The 25,735-nt window shown below is 41.3% G+C and overlaps 1 protein-coding gene and 2 long non-coding RNA genes across 5 annotated transcripts in view; 2 read left to right on the forward strand and 1 right to left on the reverse strand.

Annotated features, from left to right (window-relative positions):
- Window positions 1-3,695: 3,695 nt before the first annotated feature.
- LOC124050615 lies at window positions 3,696-4,091 on the forward strand. The gene is made up of 2 exons (XR_006841662.1): window positions 3,696-3,732; window positions 3,845-4,091. It is a non-coding gene; the product is annotated as an uncharacterized LOC124050615 (long non-coding RNA).
- A 2,791-nt stretch (window positions 4,092-6,882) lies between these two features.
- The window catches only part of LOC124050875 (disheveled-associated activator of morphogenesis 1-like), a 43,819-nt gene continuing 24,966 nt past the window's right edge, over window positions 6,883-25,735 (forward strand). For 2 of the 3 annotated variants that reach the window (XM_046373815.1, XM_046373818.1), the window contains exon 1: window positions 6,883-7,029. The gene's annotated coding sequence lies outside the window, so the exon portion shown is untranslated. Of the gene's footprint in view, window positions 7,030-20,023; window positions 20,512-25,735 lie in introns of those variants that run through there. The other variant, XM_046373816.1, reaches the window with a different exon arrangement.
- LOC124050878 lies at window positions 6,946-7,408 on the reverse strand. The gene is made up of 2 exons (XR_006841702.1): window positions 7,063-7,408; window positions 6,946-6,982 (listed from the first exon to the last, which is right to left on the reverse strand). It is a non-coding gene; the product is annotated as an uncharacterized LOC124050878 (long non-coding RNA).

A 25,735-nucleotide genomic window follows, 5' to 3' on the forward strand; every position in this document is an offset into this window, starting at 1 on the left:
TTTGAGTTATGAATATGGAGAAAATGATGAAAGTATTACCAGCAAAGACACAAACTTAAATGTTTTCATGTCACCTAAGTGCATAGAGTATATCTGATAAACTGATGCAGGGAAGCAACCATCACAGCAAAGAATAGAAATTCCCCCCAAAATGTAAAATAGTACTAAGTTAAACTAAGTTAATGGGTTACTGAAACAGGAAAAGAAATAAAAGTTTTAACTGATTCTTAATCATATTAGCTTTATTTATTTTAAAGTAGTGTATGATATCATTATTGAATATAATAAGCAAAAGCATACTGAGAGCCACTGGACACAACGTCCTGGTGTCTTCAGGATGGTGTTGAATAATGGCCAGAAAAGTGTTTTTCCAGAACATTATGATAAAAAAAAAAGAGATATGGTCACTGTTGAACACTTGAGGCTGACACTATAATGCACTTCCTCCAACAGTGTAAAGCATCCAGAGAAATGAAGGATATGTCTTTCCACAAATTCAACAAATTCATCCAAAATCACAGATGTCCACGGAGAAAAGAGAAAAGAGAAAAGAGACAGGGGACGTCTGGTTGCCCAGTATGTTTCACCATGCCACACAGACAGCACACACACACAAACACACACACACACACACAGACACATATCTTACATACACACACACACAGAGTTTAGATTTGCATGCCCAATAGGGACATTACATAGACTTACATTCATTTCCTACAGATTTACTCAAACCAAAACCATAACTTGCCTAACCCTAAGACTAACCTTTACCCTGACCTTAACCTAAGCCTCAAACTCAACTTAACCTTAAACCAAGTCTTCACCCTAAAAATTAATCATTTCCAAATGGGGACTTGCATTTGGTCCCCATAAGGTAGGTGAGTCCCCACATGTAGGTGTGCAAACAGGTTTTTGTCCCCATGGGATCATAAAAACACGTACATACATACACACACACACACACACATTCCACACACACACACACACATACACATTCAAGCCCAGTTAGAACTCAGAATGTTCTGCGACTTCTAATCTCTTTGTGACATCATGTTCTACAAGATATCGAAGCAGCACCTGGCAAACACGTATCAACATATCATTAGTCAGTTACTTCAGCGTTCGTGAAACTGAGTGAGACTTCAGCGCAAGTTATGGCTTCAAGTAACTTCAATTCGTTCCAGAGGATCCAGCATGACATTAATAACAACGTAAGTACAACTAGCTGTTCTATTAACTAACTAACTTTGTGCGTTTTATGTCTGAAGGTTTTTCAGAGATGCATAAAGTGCATCTGATTGCTTGACTTAGTTTTAACTGTGTAAATATTGGCCCAAATGTATGCAATTTTTTCCTTATTCTGAAAACTGAACAGGCAGTTTAGTGTTTTACACTTTGTATAAATAACAGAGTGGGAAATCAGAGCCACCTGCCATCCAAATGCTAGTAAAATATGAAAGTGGCCTGAAGATTTCAGTTCCAAAATGATGAATTACTATTGAGTGATTGTTGAATTTGAACATTTCTGTTAGCAGCTGGTAGATATTCACATTTTAAAATGTTAATTTCCTGATAAACCTGATAAGTAATGTACAAAATTTGTTCGAAACTAAGAATCATTCTGACACTGTTATGAAAACAAAGTCAAACAACAACCAAGTGATATATTGTTCTTTGAGTTCAGTTGACTCCGTTATTGAAGTTATTTTTGATTTTACCCACAGACTGTTGAGAGATACCAGAGACAAAGGAGTCCTGGTGTCTTCAGCAATGAGTCCAGGATCCAAGAACTACAGCAAGATCGGATGGAGACTTTGATCCGTCAAATAGAGACGTTCTGTGCTGCAGACAGGAGGCGCATCGACGCCCTGCTGGAGAGGCTGGGACGCTCTGCCCAGCAGGACCCCCTCCCTGCACCTCAGCCCCCAGTGGGTCCCAGAGAAAGGCCTGTGTCATCTGTCGCAAGACGGAGGATCAGGGCTCTTCCAAATCTACCTCCTCGTTACGAAGGGCCCAGCAACGGCTGGACATCCACAACCCAAAGACACCAGACTCATCAGGATGAGGCAGAGGATGTGCACCTCAGCATTGACCGGAGCTTCAGCCCAGTGGATTCTCACACTCCCAGTGATCTGAGAAGCATCCCACTGATTACAACTCCTGTTGAGGTGTCACCTCCTGTTACTCCTCCTCCTCCAGCAGCTCCCCGACCCAGGAGAAGAGTTTCCTGTCTGCCTGTGATGTGGAAGCACCACAGTGAAGAAAGTAAGTATATATACAGACAATCTGATGATGATGATGATGATGGAAATGTTTTGTTTTGTTCTCCTTAGTACTAAGTACAGATATGTTAGAAGATGAAGACAGAATATGTGAATGTGAACACAGCAAATATGTAGTAATGTGACTGATGAATATTTGGATCTTTATCTGAACAGAAAAAGAAGTAGCTGGTGGATACAGACTCGAGACGGCTAAAGGTCAGGTGAAGAAAATCCAGAAGAAACTGGAGAAACTTGGGAAAAACTCTGTCGTCAATATACCTCGACCCCCAGTTGGACCTAAACCAAAAAGGAATGGTGCAGTGACAACTGTCACTCCAGCTCCTCCCCCAAGACCTGTCCCACCCAAAAACACAGAAACTTGCTGTGGGACTATACGTAAGCCTGCAAAGACTGTCAAAGCAGGCAAGAAGAGAGACGACACGTTCAACCTGCAGACAGCTGACAGGACACTTGCACAGCTGCAGCCGCTGTCTAAGCCAGAAGAAGCTCTGTCTAGCTGTTTCAACCTGCTCAGCTCAAAAGACTGGTAAGACTCCATGCCACGCTGTAGAGAAAAAAAGTTTTGTTGTTTCAGCTATGTAGTTAGCTTTAATATTAATAACTAATTAATATTAATTTAATATAGATCTTTTTTTTATCAGTTGTCTGAATTAACAATAGCTGTTTTTTATATTTAATCATCATAATATTTATGTCTACATTAAATTAACTGTGTCACCTCAACACAGGGAGAAGAAGATAGATGGCCTGAAAATTGTCCAAGCTCTGGCGCAGAACCATCCAGACATACTGATGGTCAAACTTCATGAAGTGTGTCTGGCTGTGATAGAGGAGGTACGAAAAACGTTTTCCTGTTTGTCTGTCTGTGTTTTATGCTGTCCTTTTTTGTAGACGTATGACCGCTAACTGTTGACATCTGATCTCATTCTCAAGGTTAAAAACCTACGCTCGGCGGTGACCTGCGCAGCGATGGACACCATGGCTTATCTGTACGTCTACTTGGGGGAGGATATGGACACTCAGGTGGAGAGGACAGGCCGCGCTCTGCTGCTGAGGATCGCACAAGCAAATGCAAACGTCTTCCTGCAGCAGCAGGCCAGCAAGGCCCTGGAGGCCCTGGTGGAGAACTGCAACCCAGGCCGAATACTGACCACTCTGCTGAATACAGGATTGAGGTAAGACCCCAGCAGAGGATCAGAAACTATGAATAACTGTAGTAGCAGCTTTCAGAACAAAGGGTTTTATTTGTGTATTTGTGAATTTATTTGTGTTTGTTCTTTCACAGCCACCTGTTCGCCGCAGTGAGGGCCAGCACAGCTCACCTCCTCCACCTGCTGGTTAACAGACTGGGAGTGGATGCTGTCTTGGGAGCAGGAAAGAACTTCACCCAGCGCTTCCTTGTCGCTGTCAGTAAGATGTCTATGGACAGTTCTGCTGAAGTTAGGTGAGTTATAGAGCTCAGAACTGTGTGATCTGATGTCTGCTCATTTGTATCTCCTGTGAGAAGTTTTCTTTGTTCAGTCTTTGTTCAATCGTGATTGTATCTCTCTCTACAGGCCTCATGGACATGCCATCCTCCAGGCACTGTCCCTTCACAGGGACTTTAGCGATCTGTGGAGGAACATCATTTCCGACAAAGATCGACGCCCTCTGGAGAGGATCCTGAGGACAGCACAGAGGGTGTAGAAGAAAGCAGCTTAAAGCAGCTTCAGCGGCTACTTTAAAGGCTGCTCTTCACTGTGTGCATATTCTTACCGTGCCTGTCAGGGTTTATATATTGTAAAAAATAAAGTATTATTAAACTATAAAAACAATATGAAATTATATAATTGTCATGTCAAATTATATGTTATATATTATACATGTGTAGCAACTTTGCTGTATTTTAAACTTCAGTGTGTCTGCTGAAACAACATATTCAGGTGGTTTTATGAACTATGTACAGATGGCAAAAAATAGTCACATCACTGGTAAGATCGTCTCAGTGTACAGAGATGGTTGGTTGGAACATATCTAAAATATAGCTTACATCATTAATAAATCGAATGTTTAAAATGAAATAAAAACAAGGGCAGAAAAAAGGTACTTTTTTTCAAACTACATGACCAAAGTCAGGTTGAAGCTGCGGAATAGTGGAATTATGTTTAGTGATGATTTAAATCTAGTTCTCTACGTGGGTAGCAACTTTTTGTAATAAGTTACAGGTGACTGACTAATCTTGCTGACAGTCTCAGTCTCACCTTTAACTACTGAACTAACATCAGCTAAGGTTGCTGTTTTACAGACCTACAGGAGAAACTGCTGCTTTTCTGGATTACAGTTAAAACTGAGTTTAGTGAAATGAAGATGCCAACATTGCCGAAATGTGACAGAAGTTTTTACTCACAAGCTCATTGTTTTTCACAGTGTTAACTGTTTTAAACTTGATTCAGCTTAATTGTTTTATTGTAAGTTTTCACTGACTAAAATACAGCAGTCGTTCTCTACAGGTTTAACCACAGCTATTAGTCTCTAAGATTAACACAGCGTAACTATACATGTGCTGCTCTATCAGGCACTAAGGTCATAAAGTTTACCTCGCTGTATCAACTCATGACCCACAGTTATATCTATGCAGATAGTTCTGATTTCTGCCCGCAGCGCAGTGCAGGTGAATGGGGTTCTGTAAAAATGATCCAGCGATCATCAATGATCCAGTAAAATCACTCCAAAAACAGCATCTCAGTGTGATCACACAGCAAGGTCAGCAGATCCCATAACGACTTTTTTTCATTACTTTTGAGCTCCGTAAATGCTACGAGCAGCACAAGCACATAGCTGTGCTTTAGATCCCACACATGTCTTTCCTTTTTTCCATTTCTTTTGGGGGATGAATTAAAATTGGTAGACCTGGTTGTTTTATTACTCCTGTCCATACACAAGTATGCCAAGATGACGCTGTGTGAGTGGTTTCCTATTATAGCACCTCTTATGACTTTAAGAAATACCAATAAATTCCAAGCACTGAGTGCATGCTTTGCTGAATATATAAATAACCTTTACCTATATCAAGAACTATATTAGAAATAATAGTTTGCAGTTTAATTGTCCAGTCAGTACATTTCAGCTATGGCTTGCCTCACTAAATTCCCAGAGTTTAACTAGAGTCTGTGGAGAATATAAACCTAAAAATGTCATGTTGCACAATCTTGCAACTATCCTCCCCCTGTACATCGGAGGAGTAGCTGTGGAAGTGGTCTCCAGGTACCTGGTTGTGCACTTAACAGAGGACCTCACCTGGAACACCAACACTTCACGGCTGGTCAGGAAGGCCCACCAACGTCTCTACTTCTTCAGGAAGCTGCGGCGAGCTGGGCTGAGGAACCCAGTCCTGAGGAGCTTCTACCACTGCGCAGTGGAGAGCATCCTCTGCACCTGCATCACTGTGTGGCATGGCAACTGCACCGCTGCTGAGAGGAAGGCTCTGCAGAGGGTGGTAAAGGCTGCACAGAGGACCATGGGGGGCAGCCTCCCCGCCACCTCAGACCTCTACACAGCACGATGCAGGGGGAGGTGCCCTCCGCATCATGAAGGACTCCACCCATCCTGCACACGGACACAGAGCATCCGGAGCAAGACCACCAGGCTCAGAAACAGCTTCTTCCCTGAAGCTGTCAGACTGCTGAACTCTAGCCATGCCCTGTAGTCCCCCATGACAATAAAAGTTCTTTGATCCTCGATCCTTGATCACAATGTGAATCTTCATGTTGGTGTTTAGCCACTAGATGGAGACATTCTATACCTATTGGATTACATTTGTTGACAAATATCTTTCAAGGCAAGAATAACACTTGACTCATAAATCTGTCATGGAAAACTATTACCAAATGCTTTTGGAAATTGGTTTAACTGTAAAAAAAACTTAAATGTAATAATTTCCCTTTGGTTTAAGCATTAGTCAGACTATGATACTGTTTAGATTAACTACAGATGTAGACAAGGGTTGCAGTTAACTCATTTTAATTTTTAATTGATTTATTGTTTGGTCAATAAATGCAACAAAAAGTAAAAATGAAGGAATAAACAAACAAATAAATGCCCAGAATTTCCAAAGGCCAAGTTGACATGTTCAGACTAAAACTATCATACACCACACATCAAAGCAGAAACCTCACATATGAGACGCTGGAACAAGCCCATTGTTTTGCTTGAAAAAATTATTAAAACATTTTATCTCTTTGCAAAAAATACGTGACATTACATTTGCTGTTGATGGATTAATCAATTTCCTAATGTCATCTGAAAGAGCACATATATACAGGAGTTTAGGCATTAAGTCTCCACTTCAGGTGACTAGCAGTGATTAGCACAGCAGAACAGGTAATAAACAGGAAATAAACAGGTAATAAACCATGCACATTGAGAGGTGTACAGCCACATGGCGTGTAAAGCCACCTTTGGACATATGCTCATAAAATATGACAATTGTATTTCTACGTTTCCTGGAGACCTTTGTTTACATCCCATATACATACTACAACATCCGTGAAGCACCGGACTGACAGAGGTTGGCGCATGTGCACTAACTGCTCGAGTAAGCCGATGACATCACGAGCAGCCCGGACCAACCAGTCTTGTTGAATCGTCTCCGTGCCGTCTGGACCTTGAATGTTTTCTCTCTCTCTCTCTCTCTGTTGTTTTATTCTGCTGCTTACCTGATGGAGTTGTGGACAAAGTCAAGAGAAATGTTCACCGTGAAGAGGTAAGAGCACTGTCGTTAGGACAAAACCCTTACCGTAACGGCTGAAACAATACCCGCGTGAGTCGCCACACCGGGCCATTTGTTTGCGTTGTTGGTGGTGACCTCCGCACCGGTGTGGCGAGTTTGTTTAAACTGTTTAATTTCTTTTGTTGAATTTTTTCCGAGCTGCCACACAGGGATTCACCGGCCTGAAGCTGCTCTAGACATAAGTTGACAAACAAAGGAGTCGGGTGACATTTGCATCTCTTTTACAAATTGTCGTTTGCCAGCTCTGTCTGTCTTGTCTTTGCGGTAAGCCGACCTGTCCACACAGAAGCAACGGCCTCCACGTTAGCTAAAAGTCCCATGAAGCAGACGACGATTGTCCGCACTGGGGGGCCTTCGTGGTCCCCGAGGGGATCTATTGAGGGTTTCTAGGAAAGTACGGGGGAAAAAGTTGAAAAGTCATTACAATTCACTAGTCAATATGCCATGCTGCTACTGATATAACTGCGGTAAACTAATATTGTGTACTGCCAGTAACGTTAAGCTAATATTGTACGATATATCTGCCGATTTTTATCAGCGAGGCTATAATCTGTAGACACACAGGTTCACAAATATTTGATAACTTCTATCTTGCATGCTAAAGCTTTGATTTGGCCTGTAGCATTGCACATTATTTTGATATTCAGGGTTGATTATCTCTTCGCATGTCCCAGTAGCATAACACTCTCATCCTTGATTATCCTTGATTAATAAATTGAGTTCATGTACAGTTGCCACATTAGCCTTGATGAAACGACTGGCCTCTGGAGTCGGGCAGATGTATGATACTTCACCTGTTCTGAGTTAATATTCGCTTGTTACCCTTTTGCTGAGAAGTGAAATGACTCACTTGTGAAAGCTATGAAGTTACAGGTCAGTTGGAGAGCAGAACACAGAGATTATCACTGCATAATCACTCTAGTGGTAGGCTTATACCCAGTTAGGCGCTTATCAGAAAAGGCTTGCATTCCCGAGAATTAAAATGCTCTAAATCATTGAGGGGCCTGTATGTGCTTGTGATGGGCCGCTGCCTTGTGAGAGGGCTTATTGCTGTGGTGTGAGCTGCAGACATGTTTTCACTGTAAACATGGGAGAAGCCTTACATGATGTACCGTGCTGTTATTTTGTCCACAGTGTTAATGCTCAGGCAGGGAGTTGGCTGGTTACAGATCAGCCTGGACAGGCCCTGACATTTAAATTGTGTGGCTTGTGCCTCTGAATAAGCGCAGACTGCAGATGATTAGTCTTTGTTGTAACTGCATGATTTCTCAAATGATTTGTGCTGTAGGTCTTTCTGAAATAGGCTCACTGATATATCTATCCATGAGTCGATATCATTGGCCATAGAGGTGGATCGAATCTCCTAGTTTGGGTTGTTTAGCGGTTTTGAGTCATAGATCGGATCATTTTTTGGATCAGCAAAAAGGAAAAAGAGGAGTTAGGGTTAAAAGAAATTTGGAAAAAAAAAACTCATCATGAGTAATAGCCTGTCGCCACTGAAGGCTTGTGTTCAGTAGTCAAAAAGAGACTGGAGCTGCTGTGGTGAAAGCACAGCTGTGTGTCAAAGGGCACGTAGGAAGCATATTTCAAAGTGAAACACAGCAGATATTTGATGCTGTTTCTAATGACAAAGACTGTTCTCCTAATTAGACAAGGTGTTACACCAGTATCCAAGTCAGTTTATTTTATATGGTTCAGTATCACACATCATAAATTTGGGACTCTATATTTCCATGACTTATTTATTGTGCATCAGGTTTCTAATGGTGAACCATTCCAGCCCACTCCCACAGAGAGTGTGTTTACTGGTAATTACTGTTAGCCTAAAGTCCTCCTTATGCTTGCCTGACAAACCCATCACACATACCTTGGCAGGTTTTTTGCCCTATTAGTTCAGCATATTGGTTGGTGTTAGCAGCTATGCCAGTCGGCTACAACAACTACCGTCCTGCTTTGTTGGCACTGGGGGTTTGTTGACATTTTGTGTCATTCTGCTGTTGTCATTGTCACAGACACTCTTTGTGCTGCAGATGGATATTGACTTTGCTAAAATAATGTCCTTGGTGAAACAGACTGCAGCATTATGCCTCAGTTGACACCGTTGGAGGACATGAGTGCACATTGGTCAGAGATTCATGCTGCTCTGTCCTTACATTTCCTCAGTGGGGACAATTGTAAGGTCTGACAGCAGGATGAACTTTCACGATGTTCAAGAAAGAGAAGAATATTGCTTCTTTTGGCCTGGCTATTCCTGTAGTTCGTCCACCATCCACATATTAGTCATTCTTATGAAGCGACGAACTCTGGCAAATGTCACAGAGTAACTCAGTCATGTAAGAGTCCAGTCTATAAACAGTGGCATTGTGTTGTACCTGGTGCTCTTCTGTCAGTCAGCACACAGAGACACTTCTGAAGCTCTCTTGGGGAAGTGGGTTAATGAACTGAGTGTTATGTTTCACAGGACTGGCAATGCAGGAGGGAGGGTGGGCAGCCTCTCTGGTTGGCTCTCGTTTAAACACTACAGTGAAAGAGTAAATGACAGCACCAACAACAGGGGGGAGGTATAGACTAATAATTTTTTCAATGGTGGGTGTCATTTAGCACAGCTGAGCCCTTAAGACCACCATATGTCAGCAGGGTTTCTGGATGGTGTGGTGGCATTATGTACAAAGGTTCGTGTTGAACCACAGCCCTGTAATGACTGTTTTTCCAGTGAGAATAATCAAAGTGTATATCCTTATTTAAGATGCTGGTTATTATTATCAGCTTTCTTTTTTAGCATCCTGGGCTGTTTTAGGGCTGTAAATTGTGTCGTTACTGTTAATCTTGCACTGTGGAAACCTATTTTACATGCAGCCTGTTTATGATTTCAGTTGGCACCGTCAGTACAAGAATGGTTATCTTAAAGCAAATCCAGTTAGTATACATGCCATTGTTACTTGAGCTTAAACATGTATTACATCTCAGTACCCTTTCTGCCCAGAAAGGGTACTGAGATGCAACCTCTTGTTTGATGTGACAAAATATTGAGACAATATACATTTGTCTACTGTTATAACATGTATAGTGTGGTATTGGTACCCTTTTGTGTGTCTGTTTGTATTAGGCCATGGTGTGTGTGCATACTTTATGGCAATGTTGGATAAATGTTTCTAGAAGTCAGAAATGAATGTGATTTCACAACACACTTTCCTTGCTGTTTAGAAGTTAAAACCAGAGAATGTTTGCCATTGTTTCTTGAAAAATGACTTATTAATCGATTAGTAGTTGCTGTTTATTTTTGTGTGGATTGCCTAATTTCGTCTCTTCTCACTTCAGAATATTGAAAGTCGAGAGGACTGTGATTTGTCTAAAAATTTGTTTTGTGTTCTTTGCTTTAGGCCCATATCACAATGTGTGTCAGTTCCATGAGCAAATGTGTCCCATTCAGAGCAACTATTTTCAAACTAGTTCAGCGATGTTTGCATTGATGAAGTGACCTAAAACCCTTGAATTGTTTGGGGGAATATTTCCTTCAGGTCAATATTGCTTCCTGTGTCAGAGCATCACATTCTTAGATCAAGACTCTCTGTGTATGATGTGTGGTGGATCCTGTGGGATAAACTGTGGACCTGCAGCACTCTGCTGGCCTGCCACAACAATAGGCCTGTATGACTGTTTGAATGTGCCATTCTTTGTGTGGCGTGCTTCACTTGGGCCAGACAATGGCTTCATTTAGCATCTCTTCTCTGTTGAGGTCTGCTACATCACTATGGCACCCCTGCCATGCCACACCCTGCCCCCCAGTCTGGTCCGGCTTTGCACTTGTCCTCGATGTTGGGACAGCTGGGCTTAGACAGCCATTGTTGGCCACACCCGAGACCCAGCCTCACATTTTGAGGATTGTTTTTTTTGTTGTTGTTGTTGTGGCCGAGCAGGAGAACCTCTCAGGCTTGTTACAATTTACATTTCTGAGTATTATAAATCAAAGGTTCATCTAACCTGTAACCTTGAGCTTGATGGCGATCTACATAACATCGTTTGCAGGAGAGAAAAACCCATCCCGTGATAGTGCCATGCTTAACAGTTTTTCCTGAGGGGAAACTCCAAGGTATAGATCGTAATATTACAACTTTTCTGTTTATAATAGAGATAATTTTGGACTCGAACACATAGATTATAACGTATTAACTGTGCTTACAGCCTTGTTAATTTCAAATAACTTGGTCCGAAGAGCCTGACTTAAAGTACATCCTTAACAGTCCTCCATTTGACTCTATCTTTTAAGCAAACATTTATTTTTTTTATGCTGCTAATAAATTTTGAAACTTTCTCATTTGCACAAAAAACACAACAATATGTGCTAAATATTTATGTTGGCAGATGAGTTTAGATACCCACCCTGTGGTTGCACACTGCTCACCCCCTCCTAAGACCGCTAACTCTTGACCTTCCCGATTGTTCGGAGGTGAAAGGGCAGTGCACCCTGTTTCCAGCTCAACCGCTCAGTGGTGGCAGATTTTTAATTAATGTGCTTCAGGTTGACAACTTTCAGACCTTTTGGTGAGTAATGGTTCCTTCATGACAAGTGACTCTCTCTCCAGTTTTTGTTGGGAAAAAAAATGCATTACAGCTATGAGACGATAATAACTCATGGAAAAACACTGATTGCAGAAATTTAAAAGCTGTCACCTTTTATATTCTGTCATTTGATGTTCTAGTTAAAAGACTTCGTGGACTGAAACCAGTGTTTCCAGCCCAGTCACTGGTGCTGCAGCACAGACTCATCTCAACAGAACAGGCTCCCTCCAGAGAAACAAGCCTTGATCTGCAGTCTTATGGTTCTATAACTAGAACTGGGTGACCTATGAAATTATTTTTGGGCCGATCTGAACTTGCTGCAGTGTTGCACCCTCAAGAGCACAGCACAAACTGTGCTACTTCTGATGCCTGCTGAGATAGTTTCTTTTATGAGACTGTTAAAGAGGTGATGACTTTATAATCAGAGCTATAATGTGTAAAGTGCAGCACCTTGTGTGACAAAATATTTGACACATTATGAATCAATACCAGGTAACCTAGACCCAAAATAAAGACTTGGTTTTCTTTATTATTCTTTTTTTTTGTATTACCAGCTTTATCATATTGCACAGCCATAAATCTTGTTAATGAAAAGTGGTTTGCCTGAAATAAGATCACACTGCAGAATAATTGATATCTCCTTTGAATATATGTTAAGAGGTGACAGAGTTGTACAGTTGGAATTGTAAACTAAAGGATTTTCACTCAAAGCTCAACACAGTTATACATGCAGTCTAATAAACATTTCAACTTTGGGAAATAGTGTTTCCTGGTTGAGTGGCTGTAATTTGGACTGACATAATTGTCTCAGGCTGTTACAGTATGTCACATGAGGGGCTATATTTATAGTTGCTTGCTTGGTTTTGTTTTCTGACTGAAGTCTTTTAATCACTTAATTTTTTTCAGCCTGTGTAGTTTTTTAATTAATAGCCTCGCTGTGCTTTTCCTTCTTCGGAGTGGTATTCAGTTGTAGCTAACAAAGTTAGAAAGTGACTGTTCTCTTGCCAGACTGAGAGAACTGAGGCAAACCTAAGATTATCATGACAATGAGCACCAAAATTAATTACTTGTGTGCCTCAGCCGCAAGATGTGGAAAGAGTGTAGCCATGCTGGGTTCAAACAAAGGCAGCATGTGGGTCCTGGTGTGTGTGTGTGTGTGTGTGTGTGCGTGCGCGTGTGTGTGTGCAAGCACGCACATGTGTGGGGGAGTCCCATAACCGAGATGCTGGTTTGGGAGGATGGAAGGGGGGTTTTATGGGCCAAGTGGGAGTCATGTTTCAATCCTGACTCGCCTCTATCCTCTTTGTCTAGGTCACATTTATTAATGTTAATTCCCAAAGCAGAGGTTCTAGAAATAAGAATTTTGTATGAATTTGTAGTTTTGGTGGGTTTGTGAGCCTCTGTCTTAACGTGTTCTGTTTGATAGTGTTGCATGAGAGGTTCCAGCTGGTTGGATGCCAGCAGTAGATCGGGCAGAAAATTTTCTTTAGTCATCAGTTCAGGCTGCTACGTGTGGTTATGGTAATCACAGCTCAATCACTGAAAGCCAGCACGTGTTCAGCATATCAAAGACAACAGTGTCACGCTCACCAATAGAGCTTTGCTACGTAGCCTGTAAGCCAGCATTGCAGTTGTTAAAGACTAGTCCAGATCATTTCTTATACTTTTTACCTTCCAGAGCATGTGAATAAAGAGGTCAAAAGGGGGGCTGTGGCAGCATCCGAGAATGATGCTTTATCTGTTTTGAAGCTTTGATGTTGCCAAAATATGAAAGTTTATTTTGACATCTATGCCAGACAAAACCTCAACTACAACCTCACACACCCCAGTTTTCTAATCTCAAACCCCGAGGGTATGTATTAAGGCTTTAGAAGTACTGAGCGGAGCATTTCAGAAGTTACATGCGCACTTGCATTTGAGTCATTACCTCGACTGGAACGGGTCAGATGCCAACATGTTTCTTCCTCAGACACAAACCAAAGCATGCGTATCAGGCCTTGAAACAGCCGACGGATATCAGATTCAGCTGCAGACAGTGCCAGATCACGGCATGCTTTATCCTGCTCTTAAAATGCCGCCCCGCCCTCCAGAAAGCACGCTCAAGTTCCGACAAGTTGTCAAGAAAGAGAGCAAGGACAGAAAAATATGTTTAGGCTATATTGCTTGTCTTTGTTTCATTCATAAATTGATGCAACTTGATTAATTCAGAAGTTCACAACAGGAAAGGATTGAGAGTTTTCGGTCTCTGAACCTGATCATGGATAGAGTTGACTTGCTGCCTTTGTTCAAGATCATCTTTTGCATAATATATGGAAATAAATGCACGGGTTGTCAGTGGTTTATCAGTTTCCCCCTCTCCCCTTTTGTTTGTATACCTCCTAAGCTGAAATGGCATTGGTATTTTTAACACAGTAATGTAATTTACTGTTAACTGAGTTGCCGTGCCTGGAGCCAGTAATGTCAGTCATGCACATTCTTATTGAATTTATGATTGTTTAAAAAAGGCATTGTGGTTTCGTTGTGAAGCATGTTGTGACTCCTTACAAATAACATTCATGAAAGCCCAAAGTAATGAATCGCAGCCTGGTCATAGACTGAATCTGCTATCTTCAATCTTTCCTGATACAGTTTATTGACAGTTAGAAAATGTTCTCTTTTTATCTGAAAGATAAGCCACAATAGGCGCCGTCTTCCCCCCCAGGAACAGAAGGTGTCCTGGTTTCCTTGAGCAGCATTTTTAGGCCGCTGCTACAACGAGCAGGTTCCCACAGTATAACATATCTGTGCAATAACATTACAGTAGAAAAGCCGTCAAAACAGCCATGCAGTCAGACGAAACCAGCTGCGTCAACAGCTAAATGTTCCCTAGGAGTGATTGTATTACAGCCTTTAGCGGCGACCGTCGTCAGCGCCCATATTTCTTTCTTCTCTCACAGTTATGTAACTTGTTACACTTTTGCCACTGTTATAATTTTTCAGGTGATCCACTAGAACAACGGGTTCATGTTTCAGCTCTATACCTTGACATATGGTGTCATTTAAGGTTGTTTTGTGTGCTCTGTACTGCTACCCTGGATGCAGTGTTGTCTGTGTCGCTTGTGCAGCTAATAGCTAAGACGCCACAGGGCAGGAGCTGTCAGGTCGATCCTGTTTAAGAGCAGGTGTCCTTGTTAACGTCCCCAAACATCCGTTTTGTTTGTTTTTTGGTTTCATATCTCATTGTGCTGACCTGCTCTTGTTTATGGTTCCCAGCAGATTTTGCTAGCTTTAATATTTTGTTCTGGCTGATCTGGTCACAGGTTTTTTTTTTTTTCTCTGCTGAGACTATGACACACTCATAGAGATAAGCAGCTTGTAACTCAGCCATCCATCCTCACAAGATGGCCGTTCTCTGTATATCAGCTTGGACTCGTTTTAGACTTTGCCTCTGTGCTACTCGGTCAGTCGTGTCCGACTGGCTGCAAGCCAAAATCGCATCTGTGTCGGTGGTCAAAGATGAGGCCGAGACCTCAGACCTTTGCACATGGATTTAGTCTGGTGAACTAATTCTCAGAGCGTCCATGTGTGATATTAGCTAATAGTCACATGATACTTTGAAGCTGTCTTCACCCTCATAGCAGACTGGACACTGATTGGATTATGTCGGATTAACGTTACTCTGTTTCATTTGTTTGTTTGTTTATATGCCACCTCTTCTCTAATACTCTGCTGTCTTCTATCTTATCTCCCTGCTAGAAACCTTAACCACTGGTTTCTTAGTGCAGTGAGCCTGGCCTACATCTGGAGGGATCAACGAATTAAGCCACAGCCTTTTAACCCTCAAATTCTGTCAATCCGTTACAAGCACGTTCGCTGCAGCTGTAGCTGATGGCTTTATAATATTATTGCAGCAGTGTCTTCCACTTCTTCTGAATGGGTCTTTTTTCCTGTGAATAAAGAAGTAAATGTAACATTTGAGGGTAAAAAAGAAGTAGATAAAATTTACAGTTTAGAAAGTATCACACTTGTTTATTTTACTAAAATGCTGGGTAATTACTTTCCATGTCAAGTGATCTGTTTTAGTACATGTTTGTTTTAGTACATTTCGACTCTAAATGAGAGATTAGTGGATGTTTGAAGTGGTCAACACCAGGTGAAAAATAGCCTTGTTTTTGTTGGATGACTCAGCAAAGAAACTACTTAAAAAAACAAGCATGTTTTCGAAAGTTTGGTGAAGCTCAGACTTTGACAAAATACCAGTTTTTCCTGCAGTTAAAGACTGATTATGGGCTGGGCGATTATTAGACCTGATTATCTATATTTTATTTTATTTTTTTAATGCGATTGCAAATAAAATAAATAAATTAAAAATCTGCTTTGATGCAGTCTCCTCTCTTGGTCTGTAGTCACAACAGACTGTGGTCACACAGTATTCTGCACACAAAACTATCTGAATGGTTACATGTCATGAGTAATTGCCACCAATCCAAACTTTGGAAAATTCACATCTTTCATCATGTTAGTGTTTTTTTTTTTCACTTCAGGAAATATGGGCTTGACTGTCTGTTCATCGAGGATAAGAGAAAACATCATGTGGGTACTGCAGCCGTGTCATATTAACTGAAGAAGCCCATCCCTACTATTGGGCTAATGTCACTATCTCCTGACCACAAGCTACAATTTGCCACATCTGTTCTCTTTTAAAAAGACTTTCCTCTTTTGCTGTTTTCTCTCACAACACTGTAAAGTGTTGTATCCTTACTTGGACTTCCTTTTCATGTTTGCAGTTGCTTGGTTGTGTTTGACAGATTAATGGATGCAGAAAGTCGCGTGGTCCTTCTGGGATGGATCTTTCTATTCCAGTGGGTAATTACAAGCCTTCCAGAGGGTGGGCAGGGACCAGCAAGATCTTTTCTAATCCTGGCATTTAATATGTGATCGTTAGGGTCTTGTACAAGGGAAGGGCTGCATGAGTGGAATTTATGGATATAGCCCCACCCTGAAAGGAACATATGTACGGTGTAGCCCTGTTGCCTTCCACCACATGACAGGGGCCATAATATAACATTCCCCCTTCACACATTCCTTCACAGCAGTCTGAAAAACTTTTTTTTTTTTTATTTAGGGGCTGTCAGTCATGATTCTGCTAAGAATATACTTATCATTAGCATGCAGCAGAACTTTCTGCTCAACTCAGATGCTTCACTTTCTCTCTGGATACATTTCTTTGTCACTACTTCTATTTGTTCTTGTGTGTGGCTATTTACTGGCCCCATGTTTCACATGTTAAACAGAATATTTCAGTCCTTTTATTTCGTATAAAACCAGAAAAACTCGGTCAACGAGCTTGTATTCACAGCTGTAACTTTCAGAGTCACCCACAGTCTGCAGCCAATCAAGTTTCCATGTGTACTTGTATCACCACAAATTGACTTACAACCATCAACAGATTCAACTTTTAACTTAGATAGATAGATAGATAGATAGATTATTGATCCCAGGCTGGGAAATTGCAGTGCAGAAGCAGCAATACACACAACAAGCTAAACAAAATGTTAAAAATAGCTAAATAAAAAGTGGCATATATAGAATATATATATATCCAAGGCAATATAAAAAGTATATATACAACAGTAAATAGTGTAATGTAGATAGATAGATAGATAGATACTCTATTGATCCTTAGGGAAATTCATTATTATCTGTCAAATATGGTGTCAAAAAGGCAATGTTTGGAGAGCTACAAACACAAACACACATGTTTTCAATTTCTGTTTCAGTACTTGTAGTAGGACATGTTGGGCAGCTTAGCTACTTCTCACTTTAAAATGTAAAGATGCAAATTTATTTTCAACTGAGGCCTTTAATGAAAGTGTCACCATACAGGGTCCCATACATTTCCTGTTGTATGTACCTGGGGCTATTGAGGTCAGCAAAACAACAGTCCTGGCTTTTATTGACACGGATGATCCGTTCCACCAGAACAGAAGTCCTCCATGAGAACCAGGACCTGTCTGTTGTTCCAGCTGCATGACATTCTTTATAGAGGCAACTACCCAGGACCATGCAGCTTCCACTGTTATCCATTCATGACTGCACCAGTTCAGCTCGCCACTGATGTCTGTAACACCACCCTGTAGAGATCAACTGTTTCACATACGCCTGTTGTCTTGGATAAAACCACAGTCTAGTCCGGAAGGTTCAGTGCTTTAGAAGATTGTCAGGCTAGCATGACGTGACTTGGCGGTGGTCCAGAAATTTTAAAGCTGCACGCACCTTTACACGTTGGCATCTCCAAAGAGAGGCAGCTGTTTGAAGTTTTAATAAACCAAAAATCATGTAAAGGGACCTTATTGACCTTCAAACAGCACAGTCGTATTAATTAATGTGGTTGCTTTGTGCTGCTGAGGGGTAAAGTGAAGGCATTTCTAATACTGAACTTTGCAGAATGCTCGCTCACAGCTGTTAAGGAAAAAGTTTGTATTTCGCTTTTAAATTTGATTTGTGACTTCCCTTTGGCAGACAAGAGTCCAGACTTTTCTTGGCGAGTGTTGTAAATCCATAGTGTCAGTTACAATCACAGTCACACTACATGTGATACTCCACTCTGTTTCTGCCACATTTCCTGAACAGTCAAAACTATGTTGAAAAACAAAATGTACACCTAAAGCACTATGACGTCTTGTTAACGTAATAGCCATCTGTAATGCCTGACTCATTTCTGAAGAACAGGAAGTTAATGACAGGTGACTCCTATTTTGTCAACACCTGCACCCAAACCTGTAGGGCCTGAATCAGCTACATAACTTCTGTTTTCTTTCTATGAGAACATGTCTATTTTTTTCTCACCCCCTGTATTACTGGAAACCGACAAAGCAGTAATTGGTTTGATTGGTTTGGATGCTGCAGCCTCAAGAATTACCTCAGCATTGAATCAACACCCCTCTCATGTAACTTCTTTTTTTGACCCCGATCCATATCCAGGTCCTTTGATTTTGGGTCTGCCAATACAGAGTCTGATCTGATAGTTATAGAGTATTACCTAAATAACTTAAATATGTACCAGACCCAATGAAGTAACAGCTGTAGCCTTCTATCTTCCACCACTAACTTCCCAACTTCTAACTTCTTAACTTCCACCACTAACATCTGTGAGCTTCTTGATCCAAATACTAAAGGTCCTGATTCAATACTACAAAGTTTATAAGCTTATAACATTGATATGATTTGGATAAATAGAATACTCTGTGGAACAATTTAATGTTTTGTTCTTTACTGGACAAAACACAGTAAAGTTCACTAAAGAAAGGATCTGATTTACAGCTTCATTTTAGCCCATACAGATCTATTGAAATTTATGAGCTCAACTGATGTATTTGAACTGAAACTGGTTTTCTCCATGATTCACGTTGGGTGATTCATGTTCATGTTTCTGGTGAGATTTTCATTCATGAGAGTTGAAGTGTGAATGTTTTCATCATAATTAAAAATTAAAAAAAGTTGTTTGGCTCAGATTTCAGGGTTAATATTCACGTTTGACTACAGGGTTAATATTCACGTTTGGTGGGTAATCTGATGACCATAGATCTTGGTCGATCTTGAAATCGTGTATCAATTTACCTTTCAGAGGAATTGTAAAGGTCGCAGCATTTTATGTCGTCGTACTTCCATTTCCAAACTTCACATACCCTTAGTGACAAGCAGATCCACAGATTGTGACTTTGACTTATCACTTCAAATTACTTGGAAAAGTCATGTATGAAATGAGTGACTGAATTAGTACATTATTGTATTAAAATTTCTCGTGTGAAATCTTGCAGCAAAATATCTGCGATGTTGTGTACATTTCTTTTAAGTGAAATGTTTTCTCTGCTGTCGTCGACAAGGAAACCTCCACAGAAAACCAAATTCCTTGTTCATTTTCCTTACTGTGGTGTTGATTCAGTCCAAAAAAACATATCACAATGTTGCAATGAAGGAATGTTTATGGATGCTGGATGTTGTGAGTCAGTAATTAGCTGAGATGCAGGAGTGATGCTTGTGCTGTAAATCATGCGGGAGTGTCTGGAATTGTTTAGATTAAAATCCTCTGGATATTTTCTCAGTTGTTCCATTACTGCCAGACTGTTCAGAGGGAATGTGTGCTGAATGTGTTTTTATTACACACAGGAGGACTTAAATGTAGAGGATGGGAAATAGTCAAACTCTTCTGTTCTCTTTCTTAATTTATGTTTTGGACATTACTTTATTCACTAGTCTTGTCACACTTTCACTGCCTCTCGTCTCACACCCACATTTACAACACATAGGTCTTACACGTTAGCTTTGTTTCCCTCCTGCAGCTCTCCAGACAGACCCTCTCCAAACAAACCCTAAACAAGTTGTCCAAAGCCCAGTGTATGAGGGGGAGGGGGAGAGCTGGGCGGTGGCCACAGCTCGGCTGCATCCTATTAGGACTGGGAGTGTTGAAAAGGGGTGTGGCCTGGAGCCAGTAACATCTGTGCCTGTCCCCTCTGCCCCCTCAGCATTCTGCAGAGAAAGGCAGAGGGAACTGGGTTAGGGAGGGAGTGGATACGCCAAGGAGAAGTTCTCGCTGACCAGCTGGCTGTTTGCAAGAGCAGCTCAAAAAGCAGCTCGTGCTGTATGGCGAGTTCATCCCTTGTCCGCCCCTGTGCCATCAGAGAAAAGCAGTCTCTGTCTAAATGGGATTTTCTTCTCAGCTGATTTTGACAGCTCTGAGGTTTCAAGGTACTCCAACCCGACGACTTTGAACCTGCGTGGATTACATACCTTATGCAGGAAATGCTCCGCTGCTTGTTGTGTGCGAGCATCGTTTTTTCTGTCGACAGTGCAGAAAGCGGGACAGACACCGCAGTGAATTGAGGATATAAAGGGAATGCTCAGAGCAGAACAGAGGTGAGCTCTCTCTCATGGATAGGGTAAGACAAGCTCAATGAATCTGCCTGTTCTACCCCGTAATCAAATGAGTGCAAGGAAAATGAATGCAGGAGCCGGCTATCTGCTGATTGGAATTTGTGTGTCTGTGTGTGTGGACTGCATGTGACCGGTAGATAGTCCAAGGCTATCTGTGTGAGTGCATGACGGGAGTTGGGGCTGCTGGTTTGCTTTATCACTCCCCAGGACACAGACTGGATTCCTCTCACTGAGACGTAGGTGATTGTGTCATGTCTGTCTAATTAGGAGGTGTCGGTGCGGAAAACAGTGTTGCTGTAGTAACCAGGGGGAGGGGAGGATGACGGTGTGCTCCGAGAGGGCCCCGGGGCTGATTTTGTGGTGAGAGAGTCGTCCTGTGTGTACGGGGAATGCCCCATAATGACAAGGCTGGTCTGTAGATGGGTGAGGCGGTGGTAGAAATATGTGCACACACACACACACACACAGAGGCTACAGGCTGGTGCCTCCCACTAGTGGTTTGGCAAATGCAGCCCGTTATCAGTGTCAAGTGAGTGTGAGAGAAAGAGAGGATGGCATACTTTTTTCCATGATGGGGGCGGAGTGCAGATAATCAAGTCAATGAAAAGGAAAGTCACCTTGAGCAAAGAGGGGTCTGCTCATTCACCTCGCTCATTTCCTGTCGCTGCCCATCCTTCTCACGTTCCACCCTTTAGCTTCTCTCAAGAGGCCATGTATACTCTACATCGCATGTAAATACAGTACAGACTGATGTATTACAAAGCACTGACAGCTACTCTTTGTAACTCCTTGCAGGATTTCATGGTGCTTCTGAGTGATGGCCAGCTAAATTTTACCCTGTAATCCTTAATGGTTTTGCTATTTGTTTTTGTGCACTGAATTAGAGAGACAATCCTATTTTCTCCCCTATAAACATCCAGAGCAGATTAAAAAGGAGGGTAATGTGTGGTGGAAGGGGCTTACATTAAATCACCCACCCACCCAGCTTGCACCCGTCACCCACCGCTCTGGTTACCATAGCAACTGAGGAAGAGGTAGGGATTTATAAAGGACAGGCTGCAGCTCAGGGTATCCTAGAAGAGATTGTGATGCTCTCCACGCCCCATTATTGATGATCTGAGAGGTTATCCGTTTTATTACTGAGAAATATATTTGTGACCAATATTGGACTGTGCCCAGCTGTGGTGCACATGATAATGTTTACCGTTCCCTCCGCCACACAGAGGGAGATCAGAGATGATGGCTGTTGGTGCTGTTTGATATATGCTCTCAGCCAGCAAAGCTTTAGGTTTTCTTATCTTTCTTACCCAGCAGTTTATCTTATTTTCCAGCTTCCTGTCATTTTCTGCTAATATAGATTGACACTGATCTTCTAACTGTCAAATCTTTGATGTTGATTGAAGCACAAATACAACCATGATGACTCTAATTTGATGATGGTACTGATTCACTTTATACGCATAGTTCTTGGCTAGCCTGACTCACCATATTGAGACTGCTGGTGTAAGCCTGCCATTGGCTACCTATTTCAGGTGGCTTTCTCCTCCCCCTCTGCTATCTGCATGTTACCATTTTCAGAATCGCTACAGTACCTACTTGCTGAAAATAGCAATTCACCCTAATCTAAACTTGGTTGCCATAGGTACAAAAGATAGCTGCCATTGCTTTTGTGGGGGCTCAGAATTTTGTGTGTCATAGCTTGCCTCCATATGTGCAAAACAAGTGATGTCCCCCCTGACACTTTTGCAGGGGCATCATAGCACCCTGGTCTTGGGAAATAAGTGTGTTTTCTTCTTCCCCCTACACCAGAATGATAATGGGTGCAGACAGACTTTTCTCCAATGCTGACACAGCAATGTGGAGACAGTCTGTTGGCTTATTGATTATCTACATCAGTGGAATGTGCCTATGTCTATCCATTACTTTGAACTACTTTAACAACTTATTGATTATTTTCAGCAAATTATTTCTGCACTTTATGCATTGGTTTTAGCTAACTTTGAAAGCTCTTGATTCCCCATTCTTAATAATAATACACAGCATTTTCCCTCCACCTGCTCACTGAATAAACTGCACATACAGAACATCGAAAACATAGTTGATACTAATCAGAATTGCAAATGAATGAAACAGCCTCATAATTTATAACCCAAACTTGAACCTGAATGACAAACACACATCATGAAAGTTAAGCTGCTGTTGTGAAATAAGCAAGTTGTTTGCAGTATCAACTTCAATGCTGCTATGTTGCTGTGTGTAAAACATTAGCTGTTTTGTTCATATTTTTCACTATTATGAAGCTACTTATTTTATGAGCTATTTTTAAAGTTTTGTTGTTTTTTTTTTTCCACTGGTTTGAAACCCAGCCAACAAACTGAACCCAGATGACTAAGCTAAAACCCTGGCAAGGATATTGTCGCGTGTTAGAGTAGTTTCCCTCTTTGCCCCGAGTCTAACCTCCACTTGAAGGGTTGACCCGAGGAAGAATGCTAACATGTTATGAGTGGGGGGTTGGAGTTTGTCTGCAGAACAAGTTTGGCAACCTTGCCTGTGGAAAGAGCAGCAGCCTTTAACCTGATTTTTAATCTTTGTCCTCCCTACATTTCAGCCACGCACTCCCCAATCCTAAATGTACATTTTTTTGGCTTTGTGCTATTATTCATTCATGTAAGAATTAAAGGGGAATACCACAGGATTACTTTTTAAGGCATGGAACAGTTCAGTGTGTTTTAGATAAGACTGAGTGCTACATTTTATATCTTATAAAAATGAGTTATTTCTCCATCTAATCTGTGACCATAGATAATTACATGATCTTGAATACTCCTCACAGTTGTTGGAGGTCTTGCACATTTGTTCAAATCATTCAGTATCTTTATGGGTCAGAAGTACATTTTCTAGTTCTCTGCAGAACATACTGAAGTTTAAAGAAACATATGTCACCCCTGCCAGTAAATGGAGCATCTTATAAAGAAAAAGAAGCTTGTAAAAAGCTCGACGGTACCACAAATTAGATTCACTGTTGACTGAATCTTTCCCAGGAAACGAAACAATAACAAACATCTCTTTATTACTCGCTTTCATCAGCTGTTTCTGTTTGTCTTTGACCACATTATTACGTGACTATTGAAAACAGGTTTGGTTGGAGATACAGAGGCGGGTCTAATCAGATTCATCACAGTGTGACTGTGTCAGTGTCTCCGGATGAAACGTGTGAAGACCACGAGTCTGCGTAATGAGGAAGGATGTGGAAAACAATTACATTACGTGTATGTGGCATGGCTAATAGAGTTCCCTGCTTTCAGTTACAACAGATACTGCAGTATCTGTGTGTCGGTAACAGTGTACTGGAAAGTATTCAGCTTTATTGTTAAGTTCAAAACAGTGCGCAGAGAGAATTAGAACATAATGAAGGTAACAATTATAGTATCAATGAATTTTTCATAATAGTAGTAACGTTTGTCACATCAGCCTCTGGAAATTGGACTCAGCACCAAAATGCAATAAATTGAAAACAGATTAGGGCTGCAACTGCCAATTGTTTTTCTGTTATTTGATTAATCGTTTTGTCTGCAAAAGGTGAGAAAACAGTGCAAAATGCCCATCACTGTTTTCTGCAGCCCAAGGAGATGTTTGTTTCATGCCACCAACATCGATCGATTCCAAATAATACACAGCAAATAAAATCTGCATATCTTTGAATTTGGGAAGCTAGAATCTGACTATTTTACTTTTTTCTAGATAAATGACTTCACTTACTCTTCAGACTTGATAAAGAAGTTTAGGTAGCTCATGTTTGAATGTATTATCTGTTTGTTTAATTGCACAACCAGTTACAATATTGGTTCAGCAACCAATATTGGTTGCTGTAGAGACACTGTGTCACTGTGCACACAGAGTGTCATCATAAAACCTGGAAAATCTACCATGATATCTTTCAGCAGGGTTTTGCACTACAGTCACAGCTCACCGTAACTTTGCTACTACTTCAAAGTCCTGAAAGATCTGAACTGCTTTAAACTGCAGCCATGTAGACAAGTATAAAGTGTATCATCTGGTGGAAGAATTGCTTCCTTTGTCTGTCTCTGTGCTGTTATCCCTTTCCCTGCTCTCTCTTTGTGTCCCTGTATGTTAATCCTGTAATCTGAGAGCCACTTCAGCACTACTCTCTCAGCCATGTGACATTAATGCTCCAGAGGCGATGCCTTTGTCATATCATGACACACAATCCTGTAACGTAAATGCACACATGAGCACACAGGCATCAGGGCCGAACAGTTCTGCTACTGTAGCACTGCTCCTGTCACACTATGGACAGTTTTGACATCTCTCTGTTGTCTGACTGGCCATCACTTACAAGCGATTGATTTTAATCTCCTCTTAACTTGCCAGTCAGCATTTCTGTCATGCCTCAGTTATTTTTCCAAGTCTACGTGTGTTTGCTTAAGTCACCATTAGGTAATTGGCATAATGTATGCTATCCATCTGAGCAAGACAATTGGGAACCAATGTGCCCTTTGTACCATAGCAAAGCCAGAGAGAAAACACTAATATGAAAATCACTGCTAAATATCTACTAGTTTCCAGAATTAGCACGGGTTGATCAATGGGTTGGTCAGTTCAGGCTACTTTCACTTAGCAGTTAGTAATGTTGCCTTTGACAAAAACATGAGACAGATTTGTGTTTTTCTGTACTTAGAAAAAGCTTAATAGTACACATTGTGCAGCTACATTGAAAAATGTGGATTGTTTCGTTACTTTTGGTTGTTGTTGCAAGTGAGCGTTGGTTGAGTCAAAACAGTTTTGGGTTTCACAGGTCAAGCCATCGCTCTGTGTGCAAATACTGGGTTGCTCATTGATTTTCAGCCTGGCAGCTCCAAGCTCAGGCTTGGTGTTTTTGATGAAAGCACTACCACTAGCCTTCACTGTGTGACTCCTGAGCCTTTTGTATGCAACTGTCCAAATTGATCCAAAATAAATTACTAAGTGTAGTGCACAACAGTTTTGGGGGTTTCCAAAAGCACACTGCAATCCCAAAACTGTGTGTTCAGTGGCTTTTTAATAGAAGTAAACCTTTGTCACTGTAAGAAACACTGCAAAATGCAATATAGTGCAATAGTGTGAAACAGCACTACCTACACTGTCATGATGCTTTGCACTGAAAATGCTGCAGTGATGATCATGAAATTGCAAGTCTGATCCATCC

The sequence above is a fragment of the Scatophagus argus genome, chromosome 19 (assembly GCF_020382885.2).
Source record: "Scatophagus argus isolate fScaArg1 chromosome 19, fScaArg1.pri, whole genome shotgun sequence".
NCBI classification, from domain to species: Eukaryota; Metazoa; Chordata; class Actinopteri; family Scatophagidae; genus Scatophagus; species Scatophagus argus.